The sequence below is a fragment of the Ursus maritimus genome, unplaced genomic scaffold, assembly GCF_017311325.1.
Source record: "Ursus maritimus isolate PB19 unplaced genomic scaffold, ASM1731132v1 scaffold_26, whole genome shotgun sequence".
In the NCBI taxonomy this organism is placed as follows: Eukaryota; Metazoa; Chordata; class Mammalia; order Carnivora; family Ursidae; genus Ursus; species Ursus maritimus.
The window spans coordinates 19,779,537-19,790,980 of record NW_024425119.1 but is presented as its reverse complement, the minus strand read 5'-3'; the positions used below and the strand labels follow the sequence as shown (position 1 = coordinate 19,790,980).

Sequence of the window (11,444 nt, the reverse complement as noted above, 5' to 3'; positions counted from 1 at the left end):
TCTAACCCCCCAAGATACGTATTGGCAATCATCCCCCAAGCATATGGCCCACCCATATACATCTGAAGGGTCTCATGACTAAGGTATTACTAGACAGTAATAAATGACCTTTTCCCAACAACAGCTAGCCCCCTCAAGGTCCTGGAAACCTTGCTTCCAGAATTCCTTAGAGACTTACACTATCCCTAACCCCCTCCCCACTTGAGGGTATAAAATAGGCCATTCCTCACAACCCCGGGGCAGCAGCTCTTTCTGCCCACGGGTCCTGTCCCCGTGCTTTAATAAACCACCATTTTGCACCAAAGACGCCTCAAGAATTCTTTCTTGGTCGTCGGCTCTGGACTCCACCCCACTGAACCTCACTTATAGTCACCTGTACCTCATCAGTCAGACATCAGGAAGACTCTGATAGGCACTAACAAAGTGGCAAAAGTGCCTCCTGATCGCTCTTTCCTAATAGATGGGGCTGAGGTATAAGGGACAGACACTGAAATAAAATTGGTTAGAATAAGGGGTAAAGAAGCCCTCTTTTTCTGATGTCCGGACTTAGTATCCTAAGTATGAGAAGTGGGAGAAGACTGGTCTGGGATTATGGGTCCCCAAGTCCATCCTCTATTCAGTCACAAGGAAAGTGGGCCATCCACTACTTCCACAAGTTCACAGTTAGCACCATGGAGTGGGGTATGCTCTGGCATTTAAGGAGTGATTTGTTATTCCAGCCACATAGAACTGGTCAAGGTGATCATTGGCTTACACAATTGTCAGGGAGTCCATCTTATTGTTCAGTTGTTCAAGTGACCATATGCCCATGGGGTCCTGTCACGAAGCTTGTCTATACATGAGCTATTGTGTCAAATTCTCTGACGTTTACCTCAAGTTGTCTAGCTTAGGCAAACAACAATTATTCAGAAACAGTTAATCAGAACTAGAATTTAACATCCACAAAGGTGAATTACTAGAACGTAATTTTTCTCTCTAAAATCACCCTCCTTTCCAAAGACAGCCAAATCCAGACTACTGCATTTGAAAAACAAGTCCAATGTTAACAAAGTTGCCCTAATTATTTAAGGTCAGCAAGAATAGCAATCGACCTTACAGATTCTTTAAAACTTGTTTTGCTGGACCTTCTCATAGGGAATCTCTGGATTGAATTTAAGCCTCTCCAAGCCAGAGGCCAAGTCAAATATCTACTATCAGACTTGCCTTCAATACTTTAGATTTGGGTGGATTCCTCTTCTGGAAGCCCCCCAAATATCCCGAGGTTTTCTGCACCTGTCAGCAAGTGATTTTCTTTACTTACCTAGTAAGACTGCCTTGGAACTTTGTAAGCCAGGGATCTGGCTAACGTTTCCAAGGGGCTTTATTGGCTCATCAAGTCACCCTTAGTTCCTTAAAGCTCCATGGTCATATCTGAGTCTATGCAGGTCTCTCTCAAACATGACCTTCCAGTCAGAGCCTTGGTAAAATAACCAATGTTTCCAGTGATGTCCTGTCATAAGGAGAAGAGATTCTTACTGACCTTATGCAAAGACCTGCAACTACCATTAAAGAAAGAATATTCACAGAGAGTTTCTGAATCTGGAGGGTTCAGGTTGAGAGAAAAGTTAAATGTTTCAATTTGTTCACAAAGGAATATTTTATCATGTTTCTGTAAGACATGCATATCTTAAGAGAAAGTTTCCTTAAATCCGCAAGAGCCAACATTACAAAACCAGCAATGTTTCAAGTAAGAGTCCTAAAAAGTATAATCATCTTTCTCAATTCATTCAGTCCCAGATCACTAATTCTTGTTCCGTTTAAGTGCAGCCTCTCCATTAGTTCCACAAATTCTTACCCTGTCTAGTTTTATGATTTTTAGATATCAAAACCCTGCATTTGTCAAAAGTCCTTTCCATGAATCTCCTTGAAGATGAAACACATTTTGCAAGAGCATCAGAACAATAAGTATAAAGGACAAAAGATTCAAAAATGGACATGCTTCAAGATCTGATGAGAGTTCACCATAATGCACTTGAGAAGGAAATGGGGTTTCTTCTATGACACACAGCATTACAAAAGTAAGAATGTCAAGTGATGACCCATAACCAGGACATATTAAAATTCAGAAATTTCCTAAAATTTCTGGAACACCTATAGCATGTACTCACGCTAACTTAAGAAGGTGTATCATCATTGTGTTTGATAATGCTTGTCATGTAATTTAACATAACAAATAAACAAGCCCAAAAGATTTCGTTTACAATGCAAATTTTGGGAAGTTTGTTAAAATCCTCAGAAAGTTCTAAAGCACACACCTAAAAAGGATTAGAGATCATTACAAAACTTAATTTTTATTATCTATTTAACCAAGCTGGCAGTAAGAGATTCCACAGAGGGTTATGGTTGTTCGCAAACTTAGTTCCTTTAATACTGAGAAGTTTTAGTTCTTGTAAGTGATCAAAGACCTGATAAAACACGGAACCTGGTTTTCAGGGAAGACAAAGAAAAGGAAAAAAAGTAAATTACGATTTCTTATCAAGAGCAGACCAACAATCTAAGAAAACTTGGTCTTTTAACAGAAGGAAAGGCAGGATTTCAATCTTATACCTGATGGGGTTGGGGAATATATGTGAGGTTCAGTGGGGTGGAGTCCGGAGCCGACGACCAAAAAAAAAAAATTCTTGAGGCATCTTTGGTGCAAAATTGGTGGTTTATTAAAAGCACAGGGACAGGACCCGTGGGCAGAAAGAGCTGCTGCACCTGGGTTGTGAGGGGTGGCTGATTCTATACCATGGGGTTGGGGAAGGTAAGGGAAAAAGGGAGGTTGAGAAAATACTTTCATATGTTAAAGAAGATTCACAGGATACCCGAGGCCTTGCCATTGTCAAGTTAAGGTTTTTATTTTTCCCTCTAGCAAGGTATTAACAGTAAAATGGTTGGGAACTTCCTGGAGGCTACAGATTACAAGGACATTTGATTGTATCTACATTCCCTTGCAGAAGCTAGGTCATTGATAGAAATTCTTTGCTCTTGTAAACTGCTAAGACATTTGCAAACTGAGGGAGACTCAAGTCTTGCAGGATTGTGGTCTCTAAAGGTTAACTATTTCTTTGTCCTTTAGGGCAGCCAGGAGTGCCTTACACCCCATGGGAGGGGAGGGGGAGTTGCAGGGTGTCAGTTTCTGCTTTTTGTCCTCAGCTTGCCTTCTATTCCCTCATCAATACCAGTGTACTTTTAACATTTTACTCAATCTGAGTCAGTCCTCACCACACAACAAACAATTATTTTCCAAAGGTTCCCTTCACAAACCTTCTACAACTTTCTTTTCATTTAGATGTTGTCCTAAGCCCCTCTTTCTAAATAGTCTGATTTTAGGATAAAATTACTTATTGTGACCCTCAACAGAAATATATTCTTGTTTCTTATACTTTCCTCACACATCTGCTTTCCCCATTCTGATGCTTTCCTTTCATTTCCATCAGTTTTATGCACATTTGGCAGAATTTCATCTCTTAGAAACCTTAGTCCTCCCAGGAAAAGTAAGCAGTAACCAATTGTGACTGTCTGTTCCACTAGAATTGTTTAGATCAGAAATCTATGAATATGTTCTAATATCATGCTTCCCATAGTACAATCTTTTATAAGCATAAGGCCTGTTTACCAACAGACCTGAGTATCTTCAGCTTCTGTGCAATAAGAAGAAAGCAGATAAACTATGTTTAGTAAGCAATACTTCAAGTGATCTGTTGTTTCTGGAAAACACTTAGGTAGTCAATGAATTCAGTGCAATTTATTGTTTTTCTTAACAAAACTTTAAAGTCTTAGCTTGCCAGAGATTTCGAAAGCTATGAACCTTTGTATTTATTCCCTACTTGTTCTTATCAATTACTGATGAAAACTGTATGAGACAGACACAATTAACCATCATTATAAATCACCATTTCCATATGATTTGCAACAGAAATAACAGGAGCTCTTTGACCTTTACTAAACTTTGGTAGAATAAAGTTTTGTACTTACGCCATAACTCTAAAGATCTGTTTGAATTAAACCAACAAACTTGCCTTAGCTTCACTATGGAATATGTTGCACCTGTCTCTGTTAAAAGTCAATCAAACCTTCTCCACTGTCACTTTTACCTGAATGTGGGGAAATCTGGAGGTGGAGGTTTAAGTCCAGGGAGCCCATGGACCCCTTCATGTTGATTTGGGAGGGATTTAGCTTGAACCTCATGAGGAAGGGGCCCAAGAGCTCTAGGGTCCTTTTTGGTCCTGGATAGAGGAGGGAGGAGCAGAGGCTCATGGCACCCTGGCACTGAGGATGGAGCCAGCTACATAAGCCGCACTCCATGCTGAGGCAGAAACAATAGGAAAGAGGAGAGGGAGGAGGAGGACGCCAAGGAGCAAGGTTGGCTCCAGAACAACCAGAAGCAGATACAAAATTTGGACTCACATTCTTTTATTTTTCTGGTTTCCTGTCTCTCTGAGTCCTGAAAAACCGGGTTGGGTGATCTATTTATCTATCATCTATCATCTATCTATTATCTATCTATCTATCATTTATCTATTTATCTATCTATCTATCTATCTATCTATCATCTATCTATCTAATCATTTGTCTATCTATCTATCAATCATCCGATTTCTTTTCAGGCCTCTGCACCATTTAGTTAACATATGTCCGATGGACTTTCTTTGGGGAACAACAGAAGGAGTGTTCAGAAGAACACAGTGGAAACAAATCTTTGACTAAATGAAGCTCAGAGCACATCTGTTGGCATTCTTTTTCCCCCAAATTGAGGCTTTACCAACTGAACCAAATGCTTCCTAGTTTCTGGTCCTCCTCCATCAAAGTCAGAGTTCCATCTGACTGAACCAAAGGCTCCCTACACACAACAGAGCCAAACCAAACCCCCATGTGGAGACAACCCAATGGGAGGAAGAGATCCAAGACAGCTATTTCGTGAGTCATCTTTCCTCTGAGCTAAAAATACATAGCAAGATGTATGTTTTTCTTAGTCATAGGCTCCTGGCTATGTTCCTTCCAATTATTCCAAATGTGGCCCAGTGGGCTATTGGTGGGATAGAGATGGAATTTCCCATTTTACACAAGTTTAACACAACAAAAACACAACTCATACTTTCTTCACACATACCACAACAGAGCTGTTCCAAATCTATATAAATTGACCCATATTCAAGTCCCTTTTAGTTTCACCGGAGAGCCGAGATGTTCTAATGGGAAATGCAGGAAAAGAAACAAGAAGGCCCATTGCTTCACGAAGGAGAAACAGCTTCAGTGTGCACGGAGGGACTCATGTGGTCCAGAAGCTCCTCAGCTTCCCCACAGGCTCTTTTCCTTTCCACTCCAACCAAAAAGCAACATTGGCAGCTCTACAGGTCAGGAAGCAGAGGGAGTTTCCCTGACACAAAAATAGTCAGGGAGGCTTCAGGATAGATCCCTCAGATTCCCTCCCAGAGACCTACTTAGCCTCGGAGCACCTAATGTTCTGAGGTCTTCCAAGGTACTCTCACCACCTACTAAGCGAGGAAGCCCCGGGCTGGGACAGGGCAAGGGCTCACCCGATTCTTAGGGACTGCATGCCACAGGGTCCTTGGCTTCTGGCTGCCTGCCAAAATTTGTTACTGAAACCCCGAGTTCAGCTGCCTGTTGCTCCAAAAGCCAAAACTCAAGAGAGGAGTTTGGATTGGAAAGGAATCTGAGCTTTTATTCAGGAGCCTGCCTACCTGGGAAGAAGGCAGACACTTGTCCAAGGCCATATCCCAGGTTTCTGCTTGGCTCAGAGCTTTTTAAAGGAGCTTAGGCAATTAATCAATTAGGGGTCAGTGGTCCCTACATTTTTTGATTCCATGCAGCCTCCATGGTACCAGCTACAGACATCATCTCAGTGCTCTGAGGTTGTGCAGGGGTCTGGCTCCTTAGTACAGGGTGGGAGGTTGTGCAAGAGGCTCTGATTTCTGTTTCATGATGTGCAGAAGTAGTCTGTTCATTTCTAGGAATAGAGACATGATCTATGGGGGACTAAGAGAAAAATTAGTTAATCATCATGTGGGCTCAGGGTGCTGGCTAAGCTTAAAGACCACTAAGCGGACTGGAGAGGCCTGGCGTTCCGGAGTCACCTAAGATTCTGCCAGAATGCAGGCACTCAGGCTGGTGTGCAAGGTGAGGGGTCAGAGACACTGGAGGCCTGGCTGAAGAGAGGGTGTGTGGGGTTGGTGGGGTGGGGGAACAGTGGCTAGGCAGTTAGGGTGGGTGTGTCCTGGTGTCCTGCTCTGGGCTAGGTGGAGGCAGATGGGAGGAGGACACCCCCTCAGCTTAGGGAGGACTCCAGGCACAAGGCTCCGACTTGAGCACATTCTCTCCAGGTCCGAGAGGGGAAGGGAAGAGAATGGGGAACAGATATTTCAGACCAGAAATTGCTCCTTTTGGCTTGGTGTATTGTGTGTGTGTGTGTGTTGTGTGTGTGTGTGTGTTGTGTGTGAGTTTGTCTTTGTGTGTGTGTGTGTGCCCCTCCATCAACCCTTACTGATTCTGCCAGGTCCCTTCCTCCCCCCTTCATGCCCCTTTTGTGGCCACTCCTGCTCCCTTTCTCCCGAAGCTGCCTCCACCCTGCGTCCCCTCTATGCGCCTCAGGCCCACATCTCCACAGGCTCTCTCCCTCCTTCCTGCTCTCCATCCTTTCCCTGGACTTTATCTTTCCTCCCCAGGCCCACGTTATCGCTCCCTCCTTGCTGCTTTTGACTCTGCAGCCTGGTTCCTCCCTGTCACCGCCCTTCTGCTCTGTCCACACCCAACTTGGTCTCCTTCTGCAGGTGCTCCTGCCTTCCCGCGCTCTGGCCATGGCTGGGGGCCACCACCTCCCAGGTTCCCTCCAGACCCTCCCTGTGTTTCTGCCCTGTTTCTTTCTCACACTGGCCCTTCTCCCACTCAGTTTCAAAAGTTGTTCCAGGGCTTTGCCCCGCCCCTTCCATGGGGCTCTCCTGCCCCCCACAGAGTCCCAGTGTGGCCTGTCTCCACCTCCCTCCCTGTTCTCAAGCTGCAGGCGTGGCCTTCTGGCTCCCAGGCTCTGCCAGGATGTCCCTGCTGGTGGGTGGGCGGTGGGAAAGCAGGAGGTCTGGCGCTGAGTTGGGTCCCAGTCCTGTTCCTCCCCATGTAGCTTCCTCACCTGGACTCACTCACCTGTAACAGGTGGAGATACCTGTCAGGCTGCAGGAAATCCTTCATGGGGCTGCAGTGAGCATCAGCGCTGTGCTGGGAAGGCCACAGACTCGGCACACAGTGTGTGCTCAGTAACTGTGAGCTCTTACTGTCTGTCCTTCCTCACTCTGCTCCCCTGGCCCCTTAGCCTGGGGGCAAAAACATGTTTAGGAAAGAGAAGAGTGAAAGTAATAGACTGTAGAAGCCAAAACTCACTGACTAGCAGGAATTCCATATGGTTCAGCCTAAGAAAAGCTTTAAGCTCTGAACACAGGAAATGCCTGTGAGTGTGGACAAGCAGGGAGGATAGAGACTGGACTGAACCACAGGACACAGGAACCCATGTGGATGAGCAAATTCACACCCAGGGAGGAAGGAGGCATTGCCTAAAGGCCAACCTGCATCCATCCTGCGCTGGCCGCGCTGGCTGCCCTCTGTCCCTGTGGTCATGGCCCATGTGTGCTGGGAGCTGGCGGGGGTCGGCGAGTCCAGCTCCCCCAGGACTCTCCCCTCCAGAGAGGACCTGCACTCCTGGAGTCACTCCAGTACCCCCCCCCCCACAGCCTCCTCTCCCCTCCCTGCATGGCAGGTGCACACACATGCACTTGCACACATACACACACACGTACACACGCACAGGTGCACGGGGATTTCTAGAGGAAAGCAGGGCCCCCTAGACAGGGATTCCCTCCAGCTGCCTGCTGTGCTGACATTAAGGCTCACAGGGCAGTGGTTCTTTCTGGCCCTGGGTTTCTGTCTCAGTTCCCTCCTTTCTCCTGGGAGCAGAAGCAGTGAGTCCCCCACTCCAGCCTCTCTGTGTGTGCTGGGCACCCCGGAGAAACCCAGAGGGAGGAGCAGGGGCCTGGCCTGGGCGCTCCCTGACAGCTGGGAGAGGAGGCTGAGAGCGGGACAGGAGACCCCATGACTCAGATCATGGGAGACCGGCAATGACCACAGGAGGGAAGATGGAGGCAGACACAGAAGCCTAGAAGGTTTCCGAGGAGACAAGGAGAATGATGCTCAGTTAGTCAGCAAGGAGCAGGAACATGGTGAGGAGAGGATCAGAGAAGCCAGAGCTTCAGGAAGTGCGTGACCTTGGGGGAGGACCTGTGTGTGTGTGTGTGTGTGTGTTGGGAAATGTGTGTGAGGGAGGCAGAGGGATGGAGGAGGCAGGGTCTGCTGGATGCTGGTCACAGTGTAAAATGTCCAGGGTTGTAGCTCCGTGGTGACCCTGGGCTGGGCGGGAAGGACGCTGGGAGCGAGGCTGACTTCCTGGCCTTGATGTGTCCTCCTAGGCTGTGAGGACGACTGAGCCTGGACCGCACAGGCTAGGGAGCCATGGCTGGGGGGAGATGGCTGCAGGGGCCTGGACAGGTGGGGAGGAGGCCCCTGGAGGTCAGGAGACAGAAAGAGGGAGAAGGAGACAGGGATGGGGTGCAGAGGGTCATGGGAAGCCTGAAGGCTCTGAGACCTTTCTCCGGGCTCTCCCCTTCACCCACCCCTTCCATGGACAGAATTCTGTGTTTAAAGCTCAAGGATCTTCCATAAATGCTGTGGTTCAGCCTCTCATCTTCAGAGGGTAAGGTGTTCCTTCCCCACTCCCCAGCTGAGACCTCAACTTGGCAAAGCTCTCCTGGGCAGGGCATGCTGAGAAGCGCCCAGGAGGCAGGGCTCTGGCCCTCTGGGGAGAACCTTCTCCCTTCCACACCTGGGCCCCAAGCCTAACTACTTCCCAGGCCAGAGCCTGCAGGAGGGGCCCCCACATGCAGTCATGTGATTCTCTGCTCTGCCCCTCACCTGCTCTGTGACTTGAGAGGAGTTACTTACCCTCTCTGTGCCTTAGTTTCATTATCTGTAAGATAGCAGCACTAACACCAGCTTCTGTAGCCTGTTATTGAGCAGAAAAGGAGATTCATGCTGAAGAACCTTGCACAGGTGTCAAGGTTGATAAATCTGAGAGCATCCGGCATTTATTCCATCCTCACCCTCATCTCTGATGTCTTCTCAGCTTCTTCTCTGCAGACCTGCTGAGCACTCCAGCCTCCTGTCTCCCAGCCCTTTGCACCCTCAGTCTCTCAATCTGTGTTTCCTTCCCTCTGCTCTTGCTTGCTGCTCTCCATCTCTGCTCCCATCCTCCTTTCCAGAGTCTCTCAGCACTGGAGGATCCAGAGACAATCTGTTACCTTCCATGCCTTTTTTTTTTTTTTTTTTTTGCCCATTGTTTGCAGGGTTTCTCCCCTTGTGTCTCTCTTCTCACATCCCAGAGAGCAGGGCCCTGTCTTCTCCTCCTTTGGATGCTTTCCTTCCCCCTGGGCTGGATCACAGGGGGAGTCCAATGAGAAGGGCAGAGTGCTGGAGATCCAGCAGGAGAGGGGGCCCAGGGGACAGGACAGCAAAATGGGCCTCTGCAGGTGGGCTTTTCCCTCCAGGCTGTGTCATCCTTCCTCAGAATGTGTGCCATGACGGGGGAGGGAAACCATCATCTCCCTCCTGAAGCTCAGGGTTAGAGGGGAATTCATCTCTTCATGTTTATAGATACTGTTTTGTGTTTCCTGATGTGGGACAAGTCATCTTAGGGCCCATCCCACAGGCAAAGAAAGAGCAGTCAAGTGAGGGCTTTCCTCTCCTGTGTGCGTGTGATAAGTATATGTGTTTGTGTGTTTCTCTAGTTCTAGCATTTACCAAACAGAGCTCTAACGAAATCCTTTCCAAAGCTTACTCTAAATTTTATTGCTAAAATTACATCCATTTCTCTAGTGCAGGCAGTTTCTGAAGTCCAGGGTCTGGTTCAATGTGTTTTATAAAAGATGTGTGTCCGTGGCGGAGAAGGAGAGTAACGGGTAGAACTTGGAGAAGAAACATAATTACGCAGCTCCTGACTATAGTTACATGGAAGCCCTCGACATTCTGAACTTCATTATACTTCTAAGTGTGCATGGTAGTGGGATGGACATGGTGGGTTTTGCTCCCTGGTCTTCTCTGCAGGACTTCTCTGGAAGGTTCCTTCTCTATCCTCTCTCCTACTGCTACAGAGACTCCTTGGGCTATAGCTGTCACCACACATCTGGCCTCTGGGACCTTCAAATGTGGCTGCAGGGAAGGGGGCAGGGAGAACAATTCCCCTTTAGATTGCTTGAGTTAATTGACCCTGCGAGGAGCTGAAGGAGCTGGTCTTTGCAGAACATCAAGAAAGCCTGGGGGAAAAGGCAGGGCCCAGCTGCCATGCTAAGTCTTAGATCTTCACACCCTTGGATGGATGCTTCATCACTGGTCCCTTAAAACCTAGATTCTAGCATGGACACTTGCCTCAATGTCTCTATTCTCTGCCTCAGTTTTTCCTTTTGTGGGTCTCATATGTATATTTTGGGGGACCCTTTAGTGAGGAGCTGTTTTGAAGGCATTGATCCTGACTTCTCAGAACCTGTCTACACCGTTGACCCCAAGTTAATGGACAGTCACTAGTAGGTTATTTTGCTCATACTGCGCCTGGTGCTCTTCTGCTCTCAATGCAGACCCAGTCCCAGGCCTTCACCTCTCCTCCCTCTCCTCCGTGGGATCCTTAACCAGTGTGTCCAGCACCTTCTCCAGGGCTTATCAGGCTCCCTTGCCTGCCTGCCTCAGTTTCTCCATCTCCTTGGGCCCCAAGTCCCTGCAGGGGGTGAGCCAGGCTATAGGACCTTTGAGAAATTAGGGCTGAGCTCAGGCCTCTTTGGATGGCAGCGCTGTGCGGGGAGGGGAGCGGAGGCAGTGTCCTTATCCCAGGGGGGCACTGGGAGGGAGCCTGGGGCAGCCCTGGCAGCAGCCTCGCCCTCTCAGCTTTCTGGGCCCATCCAGCAGCAGCAGCTCCTGAGAGGGCCCTGGGCTCAGCAGGAGTCAGTTGAGAGGGAAGAGGGCTCCTGGGAGGGCCCTGGGCTCAGCAGGAGTCAGTTGAGAGGGAAGAGGCTCCTGGAGCCAATATGCAGCCCCCTCCCTGGCCTGGCTCCCCCTCCTGCTGCACACCTGCCTCCTTCTCTCTCTCTGTCTGCTCCCTCCCCCTCCTCCCTGTGGCCCTGTCTGCTTCCTTTCATCCTGGCCTCCTTCACCTTCATCTCTGTCAGCACATCTGTGTGTCTGTGGGCCTGTCTGTCTGTCTCTCTGACTCCAGATATTCTGTGGTCTGAGATTTCCCAGCACTGGGGCTGCCCTCAGCTCTCCCTTCTGGCTGTCCCCCTCCCTGTGTCCCTCCCTCAGTGTCTGAGGGTCTCTCT

General features: G+C 48.3%; 1 long non-coding RNA gene across 1 annotated transcript; it reads right to left on the bottom strand.

The window, feature by feature from the left end:
• Positions 1-5,916: 5,916 nt before the first annotated feature.
• Positions 5,917-9,892, bottom strand: LOC121105405. Its single transcript, XR_005837884.1, has 3 exons — positions 9,025-9,892; positions 7,180-7,346; positions 5,917-6,011 (listed from the first exon to the last, which is right to left on the bottom strand). It is a non-coding gene; the product is annotated as an uncharacterized LOC121105405 (long non-coding RNA).
• Positions 9,893-11,444: the final 1,552 nt, after the last annotated feature.